At 42.4% G+C, this 13,426-nt stretch overlaps 1 protein-coding gene across 1 annotated transcript in view; it reads right to left on the bottom strand.

Annotated features, from left to right (window-relative positions):
* LOC132874668 (zinc finger protein 345-like) overlaps positions 1-320 on the bottom strand; it is a 73,721-nt gene extending 73,401 nt beyond the window's left edge. Inside the window, exon 1 of the mRNA XM_060911023.1 lies at positions 203-320. The gene's annotated coding sequence lies outside the window, so the exon portion shown is untranslated. The remainder of the gene's footprint in view (positions 1-202) is intronic.
* Between the last annotated feature and the right edge of the window lie 13,106 nt (positions 321-13,426).

Here is a 13,426-nt window from a genome sequence, read left to right as displayed (position 1 = left end):
AAAAACAACCCGTGATGGAAATTAACTTGACGTGAAGATTATTTAAATATTTTAAACATACAACTAAACTACAAATCTCTCCTTGGATAAATAGTGCACTATCTATGGGGCACATGGCATTATTTCATACTGAACGGAGTTCCTAAAACAGTAAAGTGGAGATATATTTGGGATTCGACCACACACCTTCAGTTTAACTTACCTCAGGGTTTTAAAGCAGAACAAGGTTTTAAATCCTCAGAGCCAGACACAATAACGTGTTTTTATTTTTATAAATCGAGGGACTAAAGCGGCTCAGCCGAGCAGCGGCTTTTTCTTCTCCAGTGTTTTCTAGCGGTTGGAGAAGCAGCTACTGGACGCTTTACCGCCACCACCTGGACTGGAGTGGAGTTTCAGGGTGGAGGACGCCTATCCCAACCCTCACGCACTTTTACTCATAATTAAAATGTCATTTTAAAAAAGTGTAATATTACATACCTGGACCCGTTTGATTGTTCTGAACATGTATGTGCTGCTTTTTTTCTGCGGGAAGTTAAAATTCTCTGTGGCTGGTTTGCTTCCAGTGGAACTGGTGCATAGCACAAAGTGGGCAGAATAATAAAGACTCCTCTGAGGCACAGAAAGCCAGCATCTATTTGAACTGCTGCTCATGCAGCATAGCACCCCTGCTCTACCTACTTCCATATGTATGAGCTCACAGACATTTGGCTAGTGTTACTTGTGATTAACACTCCTCCCTTCCTGACTTTTGACTACATCAGGATTTGAACTTCATCTCCAGATGACAGGGTGAATGCTTTTCTGCTGCACTAATTAAGCACACCTGCCCAATCAGCTTTCTGTCAAAACCTTGTTGATGTCTACAAAAAAAAAAAATGTCTGTCCAAGGTGATATTTCATGAAATAAATAGGTATGCTGTATGTATACTTATTACCCTGTAGGTATACTTTTACTGCAGTGTGGTGGTTAGTGCTGTTGCCTCACAGCAAGAAGGTTTTGGGTTCAAGCCCAGTGGCTGGTGGGAGGGGCCTTTCTGTGTGAAGTTCACATGTTCTCTTTGGCCCTGTCCACACGGCAACAGATTCAGGTGAATCTGATAAAATTGTTTATCGTTTCGGCCTGGCGTCCACACGGCAAGGCACGAAACGAAATCTTTTGAGAACAGGTTCCAGAGTGAAAAAATCTGGCAACGGCACTGTTGCGAAGTCGTCTGGATGAGTAGAATGGATTTGGTTACGATGACGTCACAACCACATGCCTAGAACAAGCAGCACTCTCGCGCGCATCATTCGTAACAACAGAAATTGAAATCGTTTACACATTCACCTGACTGACCTGCCAGACAGACAATTTACACCTGCTTTGATGAACAGAAAGTACAGCCTTCCACACAAAGCAACAGTTACCTGACTATAATGGAGGCAGAGGGGAAAAGGGTCAGAAGACCCTTCAGCAGACTGTTTTGTGTCTGTGTGGGTCTCTTCTGGGTGTTCTGGTTTCCTCCAAAGATATGCAGTTAGGTTAACTGGCTACTCTAAATTGCTCATAGGTGTGCATGAGTCTACAGAAAGGAACTGGCCACTGAACTGCTACAATTTTAGCCAAGTCAACCAAACATGGCTTGGCTGAAACCTGGATCAGGTTCAACAGTTGACTTCAGAAAACCCAAAATAAATTAAAACCTGTGCACCAAATTATTGGGTTTTTCTCTGTTAAAGATGTATGTTGTAACATCATTATTCCACAGAATAAATCCTTGAAAGGCCAATATTGCCATCACTTTCATGTCCACCCAGCTGTTCACCCAGTTTTTTTTTTATTTTCTAGCAAATAAGTCATAGATATGACACAAAACCAGTTTTTAATAGCTGAACTTTCTGGCTTCATGGAACATAATTCAAAATCATGAAATAAAATGAAATTAATGGCATTTCCCCCCAGATAAAGTAGAGGGGGAAATGATGGAATCACTCAGTGTTGAGGGAAAAAAATGTCAGAATCTGAGCACCTGGGGGGGGGGGGGGGGGGAGCTCTGTTACAGCTGCACCAGAATCCACAATGGACTCCACTTCCCACGAATACCCACAGCCTACTACAGTGGCCCACAAAGTCTACAACAACAACAACAACTTCTTCGAGGTTTTACGGCAGCTGGCATCCACAATGTTACATGACTGCCATCTACAGATTTTTTCTATATTCTTATCACTTCATTTTCAAGCCGTCTTTCGAGTCCAGTTGTTCTTGAAAATGTAAATAACCATTTCTTCCCCTTCACAGTGTCTCCATATTTCAATATACTTTTAATACTGTCCTCTACCTGGCCTATTTTCTGGAGCTCTGTCATCACTTATTGCCTCTCATACCTAAATTTTTTAGCATGATGTGAAAATATGCTCAACTATCTCAACTTCATGGCATTGATCACAGAGACTCATTAGATGTTTTCCCATTATGTTAAGTCTACTGTTAAGATTACCGTGTCCAATTCACAACCTCATTTCATCATCTCTAGCCGCTTTATCCTGTTCTACAGGGTTGCAGGCAAGCTGGAGCCTATCCCAGCTGACTACGGGCGAAAGGCAGGGTACACCCTGGACAAGTCGCCAGGTCATCACAGGGCTGACACATAGACAACCATTCACACTCTCATTCACACCTACGGTCAATTTAGAGTCACCAGTTAACCTAACCTGCATGTCTTTGGACTGTGGGGGAAACCGGAGCACCCGGAGGAAACCCACGCGGACACGGGGAGAACATGCAAACTCCACACAGAAAGGCCCTCGCCGGCCACGGGGCTCGAACCCGGACCGTCTTGCTGTGAGGCGACAGCGCTAACCACTACACCACCGTGCTGCCCCCTGACATGGAATCACTACATATTAATATATTTCTGCTGTCTACCTGATCAGTCCATTCTAATGCTAACAGTATGGCAAACCATTCCACTGGATATACACTCAAACAATCAGAAGTTCTCTTACTCATTTCCACCTGGTAACTGGGCACAGCAACTGCAGAACGTGTTGCATCTGTTTGCAAATCTTTTGATCCATCTGCAAAAATCTGAATACTGTCATTATATGTAGATATTCCGAGATGACGCCGTGTGCCTGCCAGAGCAACTCCCAGTGTCGTGTGTGTGTTTGTGTACATCTTTAAATCTTTGAGTTTATTGATTGCGTACAATGTCAAGAATGAGTCTGTAGCAGCTTTTAAACTTTGTATCGATCTACATTATCCTTGGATCACTTCTGATGGCTCAAAGTCATGCCTGCAATCCTGCCATCATTGTATACACCCATGACCAGTTGATTGCCCTGAAGCGTCCAAGTTTATCGGCCAGGGAAAGACCCCCAATTCCCAAGGAACTATGCAGAAGACGGAGGGGATGCAGAGCTGGTGTTAAACAAAGGATTAAGAGAAGGAGGTTTAAACCCTGTATCCCAGCTGTTATTATGAGAAATGTGAGGTCCCTGCAGGGGCGCCGCTAGGGGGGGAAAGTTAGGACGATTCTAAGGGCCTGGCACTGACAGGGGGGCCTGTGAGGGATATTAATATTATTTTAATAGTATCGCCTTGTGTAAGTTTTTGAAATAAAATATTTCATTTCATCTGTTAAAATATGCAAATTATACATGGTTATGATTTGCTATCACATTTTCCTTGAATTATTGATGATATTGTCATTTCACCCCTCCTCCCTTTTTAGTAATGGTACAGTCTGATTGTGGGCGGGGACAGTGAACTGTGTAGCTCCGTGTGTGCACAGCGCCGCTATTAGCGCAGCTCACAGCAGCTAGCAGTTTCTCTCCGTGCGCAACAGAGGTGAACATTCTAGAAGTTGCTAAGCAGGAGCAGGTGTGATGGTGGTGAGATAAATTATGAAGTCTGGATATCAAAAATGGAAGGAGAAGCAGCAGAAAGCTGAAAGGGAGAAAAAGGGTCAACAATAGACCAGTTCACAGACATCGCCGCGCATGCGCAGGGTCAAAGGTCGAGGCCTCATCGGAGATGAAAACATGGCGGCAAACATGCCAAACCTTAGTAAATACGCCTTATGGATATGAGAAAACGGGGATTGCCAACTACCATGGGGGTAGAAGAGTTAAGGAGGCTTGCATATGCCACAGATATTTTGAAAATCCAGCCTGTACCGTCCAAGGATGACGAAGAAAAATCAAGGTATGTACCCAGTGATACTGCCACGCCCACTGCAGTTTTTGACAGGTCAACATCTGACACGGAGAAATAATATAAATTGTGCTGCCTACCAGATTACAGTCGTCTGTTTTATTGCATCAGTACTAGTATCACTTACTATACTCAGTCATAGATTAGTCCAGTACAACATGACCAGCTTGCTTTTTTTCCATTTGACTGTCGCAAGTTTTTTCAGGCTGGTACAGTCTGTAGCAACCCTTGGATCCCAAAGAGAGTCTCGACTGATGCTCAAGGTGTATTTTATTTTACTTGCAGCAAAGTCAGTCCAACATCACCCATAGCACCGTGAAAACTATCATGGTATACAAAACAGCAAACAAACAGCAAATCACCATACCGTTCTCACAGGTACAACATTTCTTAATTGAGACATCAATATTAAAACAAAGGCATTCACATTTGGTTCCAACACTTAATGCAAAGTTACAAAAACTTCAAACAAAACATACCTCACTGCGCTCACCAAGGATGCAACATATAATCATTTCTCTTCTGTTGTAAAACAGGCATCAAAATATCCTTTTCTTTTGCAGTGAAGCTTGAGTAGTGGAGCATGGACGTCAAGCCTTCTTAGCTCAAGCTCAAACAAAGCAGCTTCTTAATTGATCACACCTGGTTACTACCTTTACAAATCTCCCTCTTGTGGAGCTACGGTGTCACTTAAAGGACAAACAGCACCCCAAGTCCACACAAATCCACACACACACACACACACACAACACCCACTCAACCTCACAGCCCAACCACCCCAAAGCACAAACAGAAATTCAATCAAATCTCACATTCGTAAACATAAAATACAAATGAAAAACACATTTATGTAAGCTTCACTCAAGAAAATAAAACACTTACAAGGACTAGTGTGGTCCTTTACACTCCCACCAATCATGTCATGTTGCCACAAATCACACATGATTCTCAAATTCCAAAGGACCAATCACCACACCAATATGTACAAAAAAAATATAAAACATGTTCACAAAATACAGTAAGCTATGTATATTCCAACCATTTGTATGGTATGTGTTTGTGTGTATGTATGTGTGTGTACACTCTTTGTAACTATTCACTCTCAAGTAACAGAACCAGCTTTTGTATTGGTCTTTCTATGATGGAGGGTCTAGATGGAGAACTAGTTTTAATTGACCTCTGGGCCCCTAGTTGCACTTTAACTCTTCGCACCAAGCCATCACTATCAACAATCGTTTCCACCACTCGTCCTAACTGCCACTGGTTCCTTGGAAGGGTTTCCTCTTTGACAATGACCACATCATTCACTTTCAGATTGTGTCGGGGGACATGCCACTTCTGCCTTATGGAGATATTAGACAGGTACTCCCTTTTCCATCGGCTCCAGAACTGCTCAATCAGATACTGAATCCTGCGCCATCTTTTGGTGCCATATACATCCTCTTTTACAAATTTCCCAGGAGGTGGAAGAGCCAACTTTGATTTCATTAGAATAAGATGGTTAGGTGTTAAAGGCTCAAGAGAGTTAAGGTCATTTATTCCATCTGTGCTCAGAGGGCGGCTATTGACAATAGCCATGGCCTCATAGAACAATGTTCTCAGAGAGGCATCATCAAGCCTACCTGCACTTTGGGCCAATGTAGCATTCAGGACATTTCAAATGGTGCGTATTTGACGCTCCCAAACCCCACCAGCATGGCTTGCTGAGGGAGCGTTGAACACAAATTCACACTGCTTCTCAGCCAGGAAATTTTCCAGGGCCTTGTTGTTGCACTGTTTGAATGATTCTCTTAATTCATTCTTGGCACCTATGAAATTTCTGCCCTGATCACTGTGGAGTTGGCGCACAGCTCCTCTTAGACTGATGAAACACCGAAGAGCATTGATGAATGAATCCGTGGACAGGTCTTCCAACATCTCTATATGCACAGCTCGGGCATAAAGACAGGTAAGTATCAAGCCATACCTCTTATGCTCCTTGCGACTTCTTTTAATGATAAATGGGCCAAAACAGTCCATACCACAATTTGTGAATGGAGCAGATTCTTCAACACGTTCTTTGGGCAGCTCAGCCATCCGCTGTTCAACAGGACGCCTCAGCTTCCTGCACGGCACACACTTGTGAATGAGCTTAGAGACCAACTTGCTGCAACCAAGGATCCAGAATCCATCTGCTCTGAGCTCCATTTGAGTTTGACTTCTGCCCTGATGGCATACTTTAGAGTGATAATGTGACAGAATGAGCTGTGTAATGTGACCCTTATTGGGCAAGATAATTGGGTGACTAAACTCTTCACTGAGAGCTGCATGTTTCAGTCTCCCACCAACACAGAGTATGCCCTCCTTCAAGATTGGATCGAACCTAAAGAGAGGACTGGAACTTGGGAGACTGTGCCCCATTTCAAGTGCTTTGATCTCTTGGCTGAATGACTGCTGTTGGACAAGGCTAATCAAGACTTTGACTACACCTTCACGTTCTTTGACAGTCACCACATCTGAGAGACACTTTTGTACAGAGGTAAGTCTTTTAATTCTTCCCACTACCTTTAGGAGTGTTGTCCAGGATGAAATTCTAGACAGGCGCTCAAGCATGTCTGTGCACTTGCTCATCTTTAATGTAAACACTTGGACAGCCTTCACCTCTGGATCGCCAACCATGAGATTGTTTGATGCACAGGGTTCAAATTGAAACTCTTCTTTCCACAAGAACTCAGGGCCAGATAGCCAGTTATTTAATGGAATCTCCGATGCTCTAAGCCCCCTAGAGGCGTGATCCGCTGGGTTCTCTGCAGTATCAACATAATGCCATTGGTTTGGGTTAGTATTCTGCCTTATTGACTGGACACGATTTGCAACGAACACATGAAATCTCCGTGCCTCATTATTGATGTATGCTAGAGTGACTTTAGAATCTGTCCAGAAGAACTCATCATCAATGTTCATGTTCAATTCTGATTTCAGCAAGACACTCAGTCGAGCTGCAAGCACAGCAGCTGAAAGTTCCAGACGAGGAATACTGATGACCTTTGAAGGAGCAACCCTAGCCTTGGCCATGACAAGGCTGCAGTGGACCTTGTTGTGGTCATTTTTATATCGAAGGTAAGAGCATGCACCATATCCCACAGTACTAGCATCTGAAAAGTGGTGCAGTTCTACACTCACGATCTTGCCAAAGTGTGGTGGATAATAACATCTAGAAATTGAAACTTCTCTCAGCCTTTCAAGGCCAGTTTTCCATTCCTCCCACCGTGGGCGCAAATCATCAGGAAGTGGATCATCCCATTGGACACTCCTGCGACACAGCTCCTGAAGAATACACTTTCCACTCAGAATAAATGGGGCCACAAACCCCATAGGGTCATACAAAGAGGCAACTACTGACAGAATGCCATGACGAGTGTCAGGCTTGTCCTTCATATTTACATTGAAAGTGAAGTGGTCACTTTGAACTGACCACTGAAGACCCAAAGCGTGTTCCAACAAGGCAGAATCTTGACTGAGATCCAGGCATTCAACACCTGCTGCCCTCTCGGATGGATCCACACAACTGAGAACTTCTCTCTCATTTGAATTGAATTTGTGGAGCCTTAAACCCCCTTTTTTGCATAACTGCTGGGCTTCAATGATCAATTCAGAGGCCTCCTTGATTGAGGGAACACTCAACAGCCCATCATCAACATAAAAACTGTTTGTGACAAAGGCAGCTGCGGAAGGATAATCAGACTCGTACTGTTGCGCCAAATACTTCAAACCGAAGTTGGCGCAGCCTAGGGAAGACGCAGCGCCAAAAATATGGACAGCCATCTGGTATTCTTTGGGCTCATGTTCAAGGTCTCCATGCTCCCACCATAGAAACCTCAAATAACTACGGTTCTCAGGTGTAACAAAGAATTGGTGGAACATCCTTTCAATGTCGCAGATGATGGTGACAGCTTCCTTTCTGAAGCGGCAGAGAACTCCCACCAAGGAGTTAATGAGATCTGGACCAGTCAGTAAGGTGTCATTGAGGGAAATGCCATGAAATTTAGCTGAGCAATCGAAGACCACCCTTAGCTTGCCAGGTTTCTTAGGATGGTATACCCCATGATGAGGTATAAACCAACAGACCTCTTCAACTACTGCCTCTGGAACCGGCTCTGCATCGCCATTGCTAATCACTTCCTCCATAAAGACTTTGTAATGATCATGGAATTGCTGATTGGCTTATAATTTCCTTTTCAAATGCTGAAGACGAATTATGGCCAGTTTTTTATTATTTGGCAGTAGAGGAGGGCTTTGGCCTTTGAACGGAAGAGGCATCTCTAAATGACCATCTGGTCTCTGTCGTATTGTTTTACTAAGGTGCTGAATGAAGTGCACATCATCTTGTGAAACAAGTTTGCTTTCAAAATTTCTGTCACTGAAGTCCAACTCCAGAACTCTCAGAATATCCACAGCAATCTCCCTCACTAGAACTCTGTACACGAACCTCTGGCTTCCTTGTCTGTCCAGATATGGATTTGCTGCACCTATGATGCTCCACCCCAGCTCAGTCTTCTGCGCAAATGGCTCATTTTCATGCCCAATGATGACCTCTAAAGGCGCCAGAGCTAAAGGACAATCATAGCCTATCAACAGGCCCACATCACAGTCTTGAAGTGATGGCAACTCTTGTGCCAGATGTTTAAGATGAGACCATTGCAATGCTGTAAATTTAGTTGGTATACAAGATTTGTCAACAGGAATAAAGTCATGTGTATATGCTCGCTGTAACAGAATATAATTGTGATTGTGGAAGCTTCTAACTTGCAGGCCAACCACACTTTGACTGGGGATAACTGTATTTACAGCAGTCATTGTGCTGAGTTTCAATTGCAACGGTTGAGTGACTACATTCAGCTCTCTGACAAGATCTTCCAGGACAAAGGTTGAATCACTCTGTGTATCAAGAAGAGCATATGTGAGAATTTCTTTTTTAGGTTCATTCACAGATGACAGGTAAACAGGAACAATACTTGAAGTAGCAGATGCCTCTCTAATGACGGCATGGGAGTTAACTTTATGGATATCCTGAGTTACTTGCCCCTCTGTTGAAGTGGAATCTTTCACCGTAGTTTCTCCAGGTTTTCTCCTTCTCTCATCATGCAAACAGGTTGGATGGCGGCGGCCACACACCCCACAGATATGTCTTGTCCTACAGTCTTATGATATGACCTTTACGCAAACATCCAAAGCAAAGATGATTCTGATGTACAAATGTCTGTTTATCTGCCATGGACTTTGCAGCAAAGACTGGACACTTGGCTACGCCATGTGATTCTTCTTTGCAGATGAAGCAAGGCAACCTGAGTCTTAAAAATGATATACGTTCTGAGACCTTTGTGTAATCTTTTGATTGAGCACTTGTGCTAAGAGCCTTTGCTCCTTTAGATGGCTTCTCTTCTGGGATTCTAGAATTCAGAAAGAAGGGAGAGGCTATGGGATTACAGGCTATTCGTGCCTCTTTTAACACAAACTCTGCGAAATGATTGAAAGCTGGATATTCCCCTGATGTATCAAGCTCTTCTACAGTAATTCTGCTCCATTTGCGCACAATCCAATCTGGCAGTTTTTTCAGAAGTTTATGATTTTCCTCACAGTCATTCAGAATGGCCAGTCCTTTAACATGGGGCATTGCTTCTACACAACTTTTTAAGAAATCTGCAAACTCTCTTAACGCAAAAGAATCATTTGAATTAATCTTAGGCCATTTCATAAGTTTATCTCTGAATGCTTTCTGTACAACAAATGGATTTCCATAGCGTTCCTCTAAAACTGCCCAGGCACCCTCATATGCATCTTCAGAACTCCGGTAGAAGAACCCTTCTACTGCTTTACGTGCATCTCCTGTCAGGTAGCCTTTTAAGTAGAGAATCTTTTCACTGGCAGGAATAGGTTTTCTACCAATTAAGGTTAGGAAAGACATTTTAAAGTCAACAAACTTCAGAGGATCACCAGAGAAAACAACTGGTTCAGGAACAGGAAGACGATTTAAACTTAATGAACTTGCAATTGCGTCAGCCAATGTGGTTGTTAAACTATGAGATGGTGTGTGCGACACTGTGGCTCCTACACTCAGGTGTCGATTTGAATTCATAAGTGTAGTGGTTTTAGCAGGGCCTAATTCATGGCACTCCCTCACTTCATTTTCCACTCCACCTTCAAATTTGTCATATATCCGAGCCCGAGCTGCAGCCATCTTGACATCCATATCTGCTTGCATAATTTTCAGCCTTGATTTCTCCTCCTCTAGTTTCAACTCAACTTCAGCTTGCTTTTGCCTCATTTGTACCATCACCTGTGACTCATGAAGTTTCCAATCACTTTCCAACTTAATGAGTTTACTCTGTTGAGCTTGTATCTCCTGCATAGACTTTGCTTGCTCCAATTTAGCTGCAAGATCTGCTTCTGCATCTGCTCACTTACTGGAAGCCTTAGAATTGGCTACAGACATGTCATCCAATCCTTCAGTCCCTTCTGAGATGACACTTTCAGTATTTGTTCCACCAAAGATGGATTTGTATTCATCTCTGTTTAAAATCACTCTCACTCTTGGCTTTTCAACCTCTGCTTTAAAGGTATCACGGGCAATGCCCATTTCCATTCGTTTACTCACTATATCACATTTCTGTGGTCAGTGTATTACAAGCATCCATTTTCCACACAATGTCTTGAGTGTTAGTTGAATTGCGCTGCAGTGGCTCATAATTCTGATGTACACGATCATATCCACTTTGAATGTACTCATTTATTTTATCAAGATCCTCCTTTGAACAGAATTGCTTTAGGCTTTTCCTACACTCTTTTGCTATCCCTTTCTAGGATTCATAAGATTTTAAGAATGCCCTTACATGCTTTTTAGCTTGATCTTCACGCATCTGTTTGCCTCTGTCAGTGAGTTGCCTTTCACGAGTACCAGAGACTACTTCTTGTGTGCGAGCTGAATTTTCTTCTCCTGCTGGAGGTTCTTCAGAGAGGTCTCTCTCACCAGTGGATTTACCCTTTTCTTCAGTCACTGACATTCTGAACTTAAAACTGTATGATTGCAGTTATCTTTTTATGTGATAAAACTGAAATGGACTTATTAATTTGTGTTCTATTACACCAATCCCTTTTAAGCATTAAAGGAGAAAAAAAAAAACAATAGTCCCAACACAAATCATTAGGCTACTACTTAAACTGCATTCAATATGGGCCTGAGCTGGCTTGTGTTAACCTCAGAATGTAAACAAGGCTTCTCTTTACCATGTAATTTGAAACACTCAAAAATTTAAAACATTCAAATAAAACCATTAAACATTCACTTTACTTTTCCATTTTAAGCATTTTAAATAGCCATGTCTTCTCAAACATTTAACTCAAAACTTCATTCATAACCAAAGTCACTGTACCCATGGATGAAGGACTGTGCCAAGAAGGTTCAGTTCATCTGGAATTGTCTCTTCATAAAATTCTCTCACCACATCTGCAGTCTCTGTTTAAGATGGTAACACAGGAGGCCTTATCTTCCGCAACGAAACCAGCAGGAACGACCCAGCAGACGACCCAGATGTAGCGCTGAGTTTTCACTGTAGCAACCCTTGGATCCCAAAGAGAGTCTCGACTGATGCTCAAGGTGTATTTTATTTTACTTGCAGCAAAGTCAGTCCAACATCACCCATAGCACCGTGAAAACTGTATCATGGTATACAAAACAGCAAACAAACAGCAAATCACCATACCATTCTCACAGGTACAACATTTCTTAATTGAGACATCAATATTAAAACAAAGGCATTCACATTTGGTTCCAACACTTAATGCAAAGTTACAAAAACTTCAAACAAAACATACCTCACTGCGCTCACCAAGGATGCAACATATAATCATTTCTCTTCTGTTGTAAAACAGGCGTCAAAATATCCTTTTCTTTTACAGTGAAGCTTGAGTAGTGGAGCATGGACGTCAAGCCTTCTTAGCTCAAGCTCAAACAAAGCAGCTTCTTAATTGATCACACCTGGTTACTACCTTTACAAATCTCCCTCTTGTGGAGCTACGGTGTCACTTAAAGGACAAACAGCACCCCAAGTCCACACAAATCCACACACACACACACACACACAACACCCACTCAACCTCACAGCCCAACCACCCCAAAGCACAAACAGAAATTCAATCAAATCTCACATTCGTAAACATAAAATACAAATGAAAACACATTTATGTAAGCTTCACTCAAGAAAATAACAAAACACTTACAAGGACTAGTGTGGTCCTTTACACAGTCAAAAATTGAAAAAAGTTTTGGCCTACTAAACTAGTCGTCGATTCTATTAGTGTATTAATTGGAGTCGACATGAAAACGTTAGGTAAAAACTTTAAACCAGTACAATCTCTTCTTCAAAGTTTCACCAAATGATTTTATTTATGCAATTTAAAGCTCATAATACTGTATAACCATGGTCGAGTAAAAACACGGAGCAAAAACATGGCTGAATCCTGAATGACTCCTATTTGTTTAAATAGGGGACTACATAGGCGCCAAAATGTAGTTTCTTTTTCCCTGCCATGGAAGCGCACTTGTATACAGAGGAGGAAAGCAATTTGCATTACAGCCGTGAGGCGGCTCGGCTCGGTTTTCCCTTTCGGGCGCTCTCGTTTTCTGTTAGAATTTGGTAAAGAAAAAAAAAATATTATTTACCAGCTTACCGGGTCCATTAACATAAATCTGACAGCTGACAAGGTCGGGATATAAATGAACTTTTGCGTTAACTGTGTGCTTGGATTCACATAATTTTTTCTGTATACACTCACTTAAATGTACACTACAGTCTTCTCGCATCCACTGTTCAAGCAGTCGACGTCCACTGTGGCAATCGACAACACAACAGTGTCCCCACAGCGAGCCTGTACCCTCCGCCATTGTTGACATGCTTTACTTCCGCTCGTTTATGAGGCCTTAACCTTTGACCTTTCCCACAACTCCTTGCGCTTTGCCGTATCTGTGAACTGGTCTATAGGTGACTCAGTTTTTCCCAGAGAAAACTAGCCTATTATTCACTGACACTCGATGCCATTACAGCATGTTAGCTAATGATAGACTAGCAGATTTCATTTTAACCTAGTTAGAATATCAAGACAACACTTTTCAATAAGCAGTGCAGTGTCATTTTATTTAAATACTTCACGTTTATTGCCATGGAAGATCAGATGAATATAATGTAGAAGTTC

The sequence above is a fragment of the Neoarius graeffei genome, chromosome 26 (genome assembly GCF_027579695.1).
Source record: "Neoarius graeffei isolate fNeoGra1 chromosome 26, fNeoGra1.pri, whole genome shotgun sequence".
NCBI classification, from domain to species: Eukaryota; Metazoa; Chordata; class Actinopteri; order Siluriformes; family Ariidae; genus Neoarius; species Neoarius graeffei.
This window is presented reverse-complemented; position numbering and strand designations above follow the sequence as displayed.